This window comes from Haematobia irritans, chromosome 2, assembly GCF_050003625.1.
Source record: "Haematobia irritans isolate KBUSLIRL chromosome 2, ASM5000362v1, whole genome shotgun sequence".
Taxonomy (NCBI): domain Eukaryota; kingdom Metazoa; phylum Arthropoda; class Insecta; order Diptera; family Muscidae; genus Haematobia; species Haematobia irritans.
In genome coordinates, this window is record NC_134398.1 from 233,516,453 (window position 1) to 233,529,019 (window position 12,567).

The 12,567-nt window shown below is 34.0% G+C and overlaps 1 protein-coding gene across 3 annotated transcripts in view; it reads right to left on the minus strand.

Annotated features, from left to right (window-relative positions):
• The window catches only part of Pde1c (Phosphodiesterase 1c), a 143,751-nt gene that overhangs the window by 116,811 nt on the left and 14,373 nt on the right, over window positions 1-12,567 (minus strand). The gene's annotated exons all lie outside the window — the stretch shown is intronic.

The window sequence follows — 12,567 nt, forward strand, 5'->3', positions numbered from 1 at the left end:
GAATATTATTTATTCTTTGGCAAGGAGTATTATTTTTTGTATTCGTAAAGTTCTATGAAAGTTTTGACTTTTGGAATTTTAGCGGATATGCGGTATAACTCAAAACAATTATGCGACATAATTTCAAAAAAGTCAGTTGTATTAAATTATACATTAAACAAACCCAATTGTTCAATAAGACTTTGTGTAAAATGTATCATATAATGTTTTAATTGTTAATGTATTTTCAATACAAATATTATTTACTTATAGTGAGAAAAAACTCGTTCATATACCGAATGAAAATGTGTCCTATCTTAACTTGTGACCAGTATCCAAAAAGTAGCTAAGATTTTGAGATGGATGGCTTGAAAAAAATATAAATCACTGGGGACATTTCCAAATACAGGTATATACACAAAAAGAGTGACACTTGCAATTAAAGGTGGCATACTAAGTTTTTATATGAAATTATGTAGTAGCGTTAATACGCTTATACCAAAGATAATTGAGTATAACAAGATTAAGCATTGTGCTCTTATAAAGAGAAAACAAATGTCAAGGTGTAGAGGGCTATGAGAAAAAAATTGTTTTTTGCCAATTTTTCCAAAGCATCTCTGCCCACGAATAAATTCAAAACGGCAATATTCACATAAAACCATAATGAATATTCGCTTTAAAATACACATACGTTTTATTTTAATTTTCTACAATCGTTTTGGTATTGCTTTTGTGGGTTTTTATTCAGAAATTTATGAAAAACACAAATGTTTTTATATTTTCCGACGCAAACGGCAGTACATTTGAGAGACACGTCGACGCGAACTTTATGATATTTTGTTGGCAGAGTCCTCTGGTGCTTCAGTTTTGCTATGACAAGACTGCATCTTATTCTCAATTATCTTTGGTTATACTACTACACATGGTTGCCAGAAAGATCCCCAAAATTTCGAAATTATATTTCCAAAAAATCTCCAACTGAAATATTTTTCTCCATGAAAAATACCCAAAATTCATATAATTATTATATGTGCATATGAAAATTTAATTATATAAAAAAGAAAAATAATCTCACATTATGGAATTCAACAAGTCTGTCAGGTGGTCAACTGTTGTAATCGATGTGTATTTTGCAATAAAAATTGCGGAGTTTTTTTCTTTCAGAAAGTTAGACTATCCCCAATGTTCTGGTTTATTAATTCGCAAAACGCAAAATTTTGGATTGTCAATAACTTCTGAACCATTCCATAGTTTGCCAAAAATTTCTCCCAATAAATGTCCTTATCCATAAGAACAGTGTGTTAAAATTTCGTGTTATATATAGTTCGGAAAATATAGGTTAACCCTTTCACTACCGATGTCCACATAGAAGGACATTCGAAAAAGACACCAAATTCTATTTTCCCACTTAGTTTCGATTTATTTCTCGCTGTTATTTTAAAGTCGAGGCTTTAATCTAAATAAGCTATAAATATTTTCCATATTGGTGAGGCCAAAACAATAAACAAAAAATATGAAAATTTGAGGAAATTTTTCTACTTTATGTTTCTAGTAAATGGAGATTCATACAAAAACTATAGCTGATAATTTTTCGGGTTCTTTTTTGTATTTTTTTCTCACACTTTGAAGGATATTATAGGCCAAATAGCGCTTATTTTCGTAAGGCCATTTGGTCACAATTCAAGAATCAAGTTTTCAGAACAAGCTCATATAGCTCTTGAAGTAATTGAGGTAGGTTTTCAAAATGGCAATTTTTGTTCTACATGCTGTTTGTACAAGTAAAAACAGAAAAAAAGTTAAATTTATTAACATTAGGTTTATTTCGGTAGTGAAAGGGTTAAGGAATTTTTTCCTAATTCGTAAACCAGAACATGGGGGCATGTTTTATTGAAAACATTTAGATTCCCATTTTAAATTGTTATTTTCTTATGACCGACCGCAGGAACAAAACGAAAGCGAAATGAAACTACAAGAAAATTTTCATGGTACTTAATACGAATTGTTTAAGACCGGACGATGTATAACCTCAAGTAATAATGGAAGTTGGGGCTTCTTCAAATTTGTTACATAAATATGAATCTGCGATGGTAAATAGGAACGCGGTTTAGCCCATAAATAAAACTTTCCCCGGAAAAATCCCCAAAACACGACATTATCCCCAGACAGATCCCCAAAGTGAAAAAAATATCCCCAACCACGACAAAAAATCCCCAGTTTGGGGAAAAATCCTCTAATCTGACAACACTGCTACTACAGAAAATGTTAGTTACATATTTTCAGGCGCCTATGGTTTAAGAAGGAAAAAGCGTTCAAATTTATTTCGTGTCACGTGCACACAACTAGAGGTGTGCACGTGACACGAAATTGTCATGACTCACGAAAATTTTCGTGATTCGTGCGTGAGTCGTGAGTCATGCTAATGACAACAGCGTGAGCGTGATTAACAAACCAAAATGTCGTTCGTGAGCGTGAGTCACGAATTTCAGAAAAACACGCTCACGAAAATAATCCCTCTTACACGGATGGAAAAGACTGTTTTTCATATGTTTGGCTATAAACATTATATGTTTGGAACACAAATTTGTAAACACAATATTTTTGAGTGCAAGCATATAATGTTCATAAACTAGCATAACATGTTTGGGACATATATGTTAATATGTTAGAACATATTATGTTTGGGACATAAAATTTTTGTAAATATAATATGCTTGGATGCAAACATATATTAATTTAGAAATAGCCTATAAACATATATGTGTTTAGTAGCTTGGAGCGCTATTTAACAGGGAGCGATATTGAATTAAGTTGGTGGTTGTTGCTTGTTATTACAAAATTAACATTTTATTTTTCCTTGGGCAATTGATCTGCTACTTCTTTGATCCTTACAAACTGTGTGGTCCGCTGTTCGAATCCCCGTCCGGCAAAAGGTAAAATTAAAATAAAAAAAATCATAAGATTGAATAATTTCTTCTACAATGGTTGTATCACAGAAAAAAGTGCTAAGAACTAAAAAATCTCGTGGAAGTGAGAAAGATGTGGGGGAATATACAATTAGGCAGAAACAAAATTTTGAGCATTCAGGTCGAAAACCTATGTTGTTAGTTAGCACCTATATTACCTGTTTATTTTCATAATTCATTATGATTGTAAATATATAAATAAATAAATAAAATTTTGAGCACAATATTGTTTGGGAGATTTTTTTTAAGCATATAATATTTTTGGGTGCAAAATGCTTCCAAACATATTATATGTTCACATAATAACATATTGTTTTTTGGAAGACAACATTATTGAATTTGGATGCAAAAATACAAAATGTTTGGAACGTAGACTACCCAAACATATATTGTTTAGACCAATATGCTTTCAAACATATTATATATTGGAAGAGATCAAACATATAAATGTTTGGGCAATACCCAAAAATGTATATGCTTGAAGGAAAATATGTTTGGGAGTATATGTTACAGAAGCGATTTTTTGTAAGGGTGTACGAACATCAAATGCTTACGAGTTGAATTCACTTATAATTTTAGTGACACCTGGGATGGTACGAGTTTAATAACACTCTCGATTTTAATAATGCTCATGTTTTCAGACACTTCGGTAAAGCAAATTAATCATACAATTATTCGTGAGTCTCGATATTTTTCGTGAGTCACGATACTTTTCGTGAGTCACGATACTTTTCGTGAGTCACGGTATTTTTCGTGAGTTACGACGTTTTCGTGCGTGAGTACAAATTTTCTTTTCGTGAGTGTGCGTGAGTCCTACCAAAAAATATCGTTCGTGAGTGTGCGTGAGTATGATTTTTTAGTCGTGAGTGTGCGTGAGCGTGAGTAAACTATTTTTCACGTTCAACGAGAGGTGTGCACGTGAGTAATATTTTCCTCACGCTCTCGCACACTCACGACGGAAATATCATACTCACGCACACTCACGCACGATATTGTTTGGTAGGTCTCACGCACACTCACGAAAAGAAAACTTATACTCACGCACACTCACGCACGAAAATGTCGTGACTCACGAAAAATACCGTGACTCACGAAAAATATCGTGACTCACGAATAATTTTATGAGTAATTTACCTGAGGGACGTGTCTGAAATCATGAGCACGATTAAAATCGAGAGCGTTATTAAAGTCTTAACATCCTAGGTGTCACTAAAATTGCAAATGTATTCAGGGATCCGGAGCGGAGCGGAGCGGAGCGTGGAGCGGAGCGGAGCAAGCCCTTTTTTTGCCGGAGCGGGAGCGGCATTTCTAAAATCCGGAGCGGAGCGGGAGCGGAGCGGTTTCCAAATGAAAAACCGCTCCGCTCCGAATAAAATATTACTTGAATGAAATGTGTAACTTTGAAATTACACTGTGTAGCTAATTTCAAATTTAGTTAGTACTTAGCGTAGTGTGAGTAAACGTTTAAAATGTACGATATGTATTTTTGTACGTACGTACATTGGGGAAAACACAACGTGTTTTTTAGTAATTGTTTTCAAAAACGGCAAATGTCAAAATATATATCTAGTATGTGTTGTAAAAGTAACAACAGTACTTTCGATCAATTTCATCCCGTATTACTACAAAGATGTTTGTAATGAACGTCAAATAAATGCAATTAAACGATCTTATTTATATTTAATTTTTTAGTTTTCTACACTGAAAAAAATATTGTCGTGAAGTCAAAGATTCCATGTCCTTAGAATAAGAATGCAAATTTTGCTTAACATGGAAGACGCATTTCTCTAAAATAAAGTTTTTTTTCTTGTCCAAAAGGCAATAAACTTTTGAATGAAGTTGTAATGTCCTTATAATTAAGTGATTTTACTTAAAAATGTGTATCATAACATGAAAGATACAATTTTTAAGGTAAGGTCAAAAAAAAAATAAAATTGTCTTTAAATTTGTTTCCTTTTTGCATCTTGCCTACAAAGAAAAAATCGTTAAAAAATAAGACATGTTTTTCAACAATTTATTTTAAAGACGCTTTTTACTTGAAACATAGCATAATTTCTACTGGAAGTCGAGTCTTAATATGGAAAAAAATAACTCGTTAACTCGTTTTTAAAGGATTTTGATAACAACTGACGAAAAAATCTAAAAAAAATAAAAATTAACATTTGCTTCCTAGAACCCCCAAATTTAAAAAAAGAATTACGTCTTTAAAGTATCCTTACTTGTATTCTCCGCTTCTTTGGCTCGGAATTAATACCCAAACTGTTAAAGTAAAGACAAAATCGTTGGAACCGGGCATGCTTTTTTTCATTCACATTTGCTTTACTATTGTACTATATCCTAGCATTCTCTTATTTCTGATATTAGTTCTCGAAAATTTAATTAAAATTATGGCTAGTTTCAATTTTGGTTGAAAAATGTGCGCATATACATTTATTATACAATAAAGGGGAAAATAGCGAAATTAGGTAACACTAGATCTGAGTAGGAATATTCGTAGGTATACCACGGACTGATGTCGATGGAGGTTGTTGCAAACATAAACATACACACACACATTACAAATATAACAAAACCTCTTCTCTACGTCTGTTGCAAAACAAAAAAAACTTTCGGAGAGTAGTTACTTATACTCTGTGTATAGACTTTCAATTCCAATCAGCGTTGCCGTTTTGGTCCGATCGGACCAAAATTGGTCCAAAAGATTTCTAATTTTTAAATTTAGTCCGATGGTCAGACCAAACAGAATTTGGTCCATTTTGGTCCATTTTCATAAATTTGGTTTCTATCACATATTAAATAGTAGATGGTGCACCGCAAAGAATATTGTCGGGAGGTCAAATATTTCACATGCTTAAAATACGAATACGAATTTTGCTTAGAATAGAAGACGTATTTCTCTGAAAAAAAGTTTTTCCTTGTCTAAAAGTCTCTAAACTTTTCAATGAAGTCTGTTTGTCCTTATAGCTAAGTGATTCGACATAAAAATGTGTATCCTAACATGAATGCAAATTTCGTTTTAATGAAGTCAAATTGGATTTAATATTTCTGAAAAAATCTTCAAAATTAATAAAATATTTCAACACATTGTTTTAAAGTCATTATACCCTAAACCACATAGTGGTTAGGGTATAATAAGTTTGATCTGTCAAAAAATGTGCCTACAAGAAATATTGATTTTAGACCCCATAAAATATATACCGATCGACTCAGAATCACCTCCTGAGTCGATCTAGCGCTTGGCGTCCGTCCGTCCATCCGTCCGTCTGTCCATGTATTTGTTGTTCACAGGATTTCGGTCGCAATTATTAACCGATTTTGATGAAATTTGGTACAGGGAGTTTTTTTTGGGCACAAGGACGAACGTTATTGAATTTGGAAGAAATCGGATCAAATTTAGATATAGCTCCCATATATATGTATTGCCCGATTTCGACAAATGGGGTCACGTTGCACTTTTTTTACTAACCGATCGTCGTCAAATTTAGCACAAAATAATCTTCTGTATCACCCTTTAAGTCTGAAAATTTCATCGAAATCGGTTCAGATTTAGATATAGGTCCCATATATATGTATCGCCCGATTTTGTCAAATTAGGTCATAAAACCCTTATTTATCAACCGATCTTACTCAAAGTTGGCGAAATGTAATCTTCTATAGCACTAACTATATGTGCAAAAAATCATCGAAATCGGTTCAGATTTAGCTATAGCTCCCATATATGTACCGCCCGATTTTTCTAAATAAAATAAAACTCAATTGAACAAATAATACAATGTTTGTACTATAATTTTCTCGAAGAGGAGCGGAGCGGAGCGTGGAGCGGAGCGGAGCGATTTTTTTTTTCTCGGAGCGGAGCGGTTTTTTTTTCTCCGGAGCGGGAGCGGAGCGGAGCGGAAAAAATGGACCGCTCCGGATCCCTGAATGTATTTAACTTTTAAGCGTTTTATGTTGGAGAGCGGGATTATTTTCGTGAGCGTAATTCGTTAGTCACGCACACTCACGAAGATATTGTTTTCGTGATTCACGCTCACGCACGATATTTTGGTTTGTTAATCACGCTCACGCACACTCACGCCGTTGACATGAGCGTGACGAAAATTTTCGTGAGTCACGACAATTTCGTGTCACGTGCACACCTCTAGTGCACACCTCTAATCACAACATGGCAAAAGGGTGACACACACAAATGCAAAAAGTAAAAGGCATTTAGTGGTACAATACAAAAGTGGCGTCAACGCCTAAAAAATAGTCAAATTTGCTAGTTAGTTACACAATGGTAAAACTGATAGGAAGTATATATTAATATAAACCGATATAACTATTATTTGGCTTTTGAAAAAATATCGTAAACTACCACTGAAGTCAGTTCTCGGCAATTCTTCGACAAGTTCCTAATACGTGCTACCAATTCCATAGAGCCTATTATTTGGTGTGAAAATAGTTTTTATTGATTCAAAGCACTTTCAATTTCAATCTTCTCTTTCATTTTGCTTGATATAACCACCATTCCCTGACTATTTCAATTGAATCAGTCAAAAACTCTGTCGTATCCATCCATTCTGAGACATTTTCTAGTCCGTATCTTATTTTCAAATATGACGCTAATAAAAATGTCTATCGTATTGGCGTATGGCGAATTGGATGGCAACTGACAAAATGTTGGGGGTAAAATATTTTCTAGTCATGCTTGGTTTGCAAATTTTTTATGTGACGGCCCTGAGTCTTCTTGGTATGTCCATGGTATAAAGACCAAATATTTACCTATCCACGGCTTCAAGGAATTTACTTTTACGTCAGGCTCCATGAAAAGTAAAGGAGATTGAATGTTATTTCGGTTGGCCGTTGATAGCCCCCAATTCTAGTACATGGCCACGATCATTTTTTGAATTAACGAATTGCTCTATTGGGAAATTTTTCCCTTCAAAGAATACGATGTTCATAATCTTCGTGTAAACTCAATTACTCCTTAATGAATTTAATTACAATAGAATGTAATCAGCTTTAATCGCCATCATGAATAACTTTCATTTTGTATCAAGTTAAACGCCAGATTAATTGAAATCTTAAAGCTACTGGTGACTTGTAAACATTTCAATAAGCTGTCCATAAAATAAATATCATGGAGCTGTCATTTTTACTTTAATGGATATCTCACTATGATATTTGTTAAATTTCGTGTCCGCTACCCTGTATACAAAAAGAGTATATTAACAAATATTATCCATGATAATTTCCTATTTTCTGTTTTTGCTGCGATACATAATACATATATAAATAAGGAAAATACCCTCTGGCTTCACCAATCATAACATATTCCATTTGATTTTGTTCTGTTTTGATTTCAATTGAATTCCTATTGCAGTTCAAGACGTATGTGAGAGAGTACTTCATATTTTTAGAAAACATATTTTAACAGCTGCTAAGATTCCCTGGAATTATTCTGGGCTTAATCTAAAAATCTCTATACACAAGAAATCATGGGGATTCATTAGCATTTGCGCTCCTGATGATGTTTACTTGTTTACTGCACAGGTGGATGTTATTCCAGTCGGAGGATTTGTCTTGTGTTATCAGAGATAATAAAAACCCAATTATAAATAATCTGGAGAAATTCTTTGCAAAACCAGGAGCCCATCTGTACGGAGGAGTAAGCGTAGTCCACAGATGATGCTCACATAAATTTTCAAGTGGAAGAATTCTTCGTTTCTTGAATTCATTTTGAATCTCTTATCTTTGGTCTACATACCAACAACCTTTAGATGTGGCTGTAAAACCTACACCATCTATCCATAGGCAATTGAATGCTTTGATTGTAACGTTTCTTTCGACGTATGGTGACACCAACACAGATACGAGAGAGAGAGAGTTCAGGTGAGTGGTGGGCGGAAAATCTAGAGGAGGTAGGATTTATTGGTCATATCAAATACAAGCGTATGAACTCTTTCATCGAGAAAATGTTTGCTGTATTGAACGGAAATGTAATCGCTGCAGGAAAATGTGTTGTAATGGGCCAGGCCACCTTGACTCGTTGACATTCTGGTTGTTCCATAAGGCAAAAAATTCCAAATCATGATTGACTTGTGAACGCGACATCAACTATGGAGCAATAAACAAACCAACCCATTCTTTATTGCTACAACAAGCATGGTTGAGTGAAGCGGACGGATACAATTTTGTCACAGTCACTTGGAAATCCAAATGGAAACTGGCTAGTAAGGAAATGCGTGTGGATGCTGTAATTTCCGCATAACCATACAACACAATGGAATGTCTGATGTTCAATTACCATTCCATTATTTTGCGAATAGATTTGATATTCGTCACGTTACGGCTATTGTCCCTAATCCTGTCTATGTTGAGGTTTTGTATAAAAATAATAACAAAAATGTTACAAATCCATTTAAAATCTGTTAAATATTTATTTTTGGACATGCAGCTTACATACCTTTTTCGAGGTAATCTCTATGGCTACTTTTTTTCTTTGGGGGCATGAAATGTAATATTTAATTGTGGCAATTTAAAATTGTTTTCAATAAAATTTAAATTTATTGCACAAAATTAAATAGATACGAAAACATTCAACTAGCTTTACAAAGAAGGTTCTATGTAATTAGTGAACACGGAAATCATATTTTTTTAAAACGCTTTGGTCCTTTAGCGGACCTATCTAGGTTCAAATAAGGGACTTATATATTCCCTCAATATTTTTTTTAATACGTTTTAGGTTTTTGGTACTAGGTTTAGGTTTATGTACTAAAGACTTGAGTAACTATTTAAATTATTTCAAGTTAATCAGAAAATTTAATTGATTTTTCAAAAAGCCGGAGACATGTGTAGATCGGACCAGACGGCCTTTTTTTGTTTTTATATGATCGAATAAAAACCACAAACATTTTCTTCATAATATTGTTTTCTTTATTTTATATGACAGCCCTGAGTCTTCTTGGTATGTCTATGGTCCAAAGCCCAAATGTTTACATATCCACGGTTTTAAAGAATTTATCTTTACGTCAAGCTCCATGAAGACTAAAGAAGATTGTATGTTATTCCGGTTGGCCGTTGGTAACCTCCAATTCTAGTCCATGCACACAGTTAAGTAAGCACGATCATTTCTTGAATTAACGAATTGCTCTATTGGGAAAAATTTCCCTTCAAAGAATACGATGTTCATAACCTTCGTGCAAACTCAATTACTCATGGAGCTGTCATTTTTACTTTAATATATAGTATCTCAGTATGATATTTGTTAAATTTAGTGTCCGCTACAAAAAGAATATATTAAGAAAGGTTCTCCATGATGATTTCCTATTTTCTGTTTTTGCTGCGATACATATGCCCATGTTCCCAAATCCACTACCAGGTGAATGTGAATCAATTCCACGATTTTCGTGTCCTACAATCCACGTTCACCGGAATTTTCGTGAAATCAATTCACTTGCAAAAGTCTTGGTGAAAGCTGAATTATGTCCAAGATGGGTGTATTTCTGGTTAAAAAAAGTACTCGTGTAAAAAAATGTAAATGTTTTATATTTAATACATGAGTTTTATTAAAACTGCGTCATTTTTAATTAAAAAAATAATAAATTATAATAAGTCTATTGATTCCTCTTATTTTGATTTCCGCCTTAGTGAATTTTTGGGTGATTTGTGCAACCCAGCTGGTTACAGAAAAGTTCAAAAAAGAACGTGGAATTAAGAACACCAAATTTTCACGTTCGTGGATTTGATGTGAATAATGGAATTGAAGTGGATATCGGAATATGGGTGATAATACATATATATAAGGAAAATACCCTCTGTCTCCACCAATCACAACATATTCCATCTGATTTTGTTCTGTTTTGATTTCAATTGAATTCCTTATAATATTTTCTTCATAATATTATTTCCTTTATGAAATCCGGTTATAGTAAATAGGAATTCATCTGACTTGAAGTCTTCCTTGGCTGGTTAAAGTTTTTAGCTCGTTCTTAGCTGATCTGGGAAAATTTTTGCAAACTGCTCACCCTTGTATACACCAAAGCAATCCATTATCCCAAATTCTTATCACTACTATAAATGGGCACCCACATGACATTACTTTTTAGCTATGTCTTATACTGCTACCTCATCCTGGAATGATTCAGGAAAACAATCCTTTTTCACTATGTGGTCCAACAGACAAACAAATCCCACACATACGTAGTCACAATAAAATTAAAAGTGAATAAATTCATGCGAATTACCCAAAAGCTAGGAAAGCCACGGTCAAAACCAACTGTAGTCCAAAAGAACCAAATGTCTGACACAAAAAATCGTCTCCCACATCCACAAATACATTTTGGGCAAACATGATGCCAAAAACGGACTATGCGAATTGTCGACATTTGGTGCTATATTGGTCTTTATTATTTTTACATGACATTTTCCTGCCTAACTCACTCACACGAGAGCAAGCACACAGTTTGTCACCGTTTTCTCCTTTACTTGCTCGCTTTCGTAGCGACTATTTCCGTGCGTGGTAGTTGCAAAAGGCATGCCCATCTTTTGGGCGCCAGAAAAAGCTCCAACCACAGAAAAGGGTATGCGTCGAGCACAACTACGTCGGAAATTGTGGAAACATGTTGGGTTTATCCTCCGCACTCTGTTTGTTCTCTCTTAAATGCGGCCCTAGCAGTAGGGAGAATTTCTGTTTTGGGTTTTTGTTGTCATTTCTGTGACACAGGTTGGTAATGTCATTGTTTGCTGTATTTTGGCTGCAGCAGGTACTCTGATTGTTCGGCTAAGGTGGTGGTAATGACTGCTATGGCAGTATTCAAGGACTTTGCAAAGGTTAAATCGTAAGAACAATGCAGTTTAGATTGAAATTTAATAAAAATGAAAATTTGCCAATTGCATTTGCACGTTGAATAAAAGCAATTTCAAATGTCTGTGATATTTTTATAATTAAAATTGGCATTTGTTCTATTCAATTGTTCATGTTAACAAAGAAATTTAATAATATTTTCACAAAGTACAATAGTTGCAATGTCATCGTGCGATATTAAAATGTAAATGTTGTACAAATTGACGGCTGGAATATAATTTTAAACCTATTTCGAGTGAAGTCTGATCCAATAACCGACCATTCGGACCCACATCGATAAATATACTTGGAGGTCGAAGGATGGAAAATTTTTATTGAATGGACGACTATTTGAGGGTTACCAACTATTCGGGATGGTGAATTACACACACTAGCGATTTTTTTCACTCACGCGCTCTATTTATGGTAGGACTCGAGCAAGTTTAATAAGTACAAATTCATGTTCACGCAGGACATACAACACACGCGAACTCTAAGAGTGTAGACATTTTACTCACGCTCGGTCGAACGAAACTTTAGTGACCTTCGAACATTCTCGTGACTAACGAACAATTTTCTATCTAACGATATTCTATTGACTGCCGAAAATTCATCACTACATTTTAAATATCGCATCAAAAAAAGCGTAGCCAAAACAAGCAATGAAAATGCTCTTTTTGGATCCCGAAGTGGTGCTTCATTCATCTTCATCCATTTCGCATCAGTTCTTGAGATTTGAGGCTATTTTAGTATTTCCGATTTTATTAATAATTTTTTTCTTAACTTTTTCGATTTTTATTT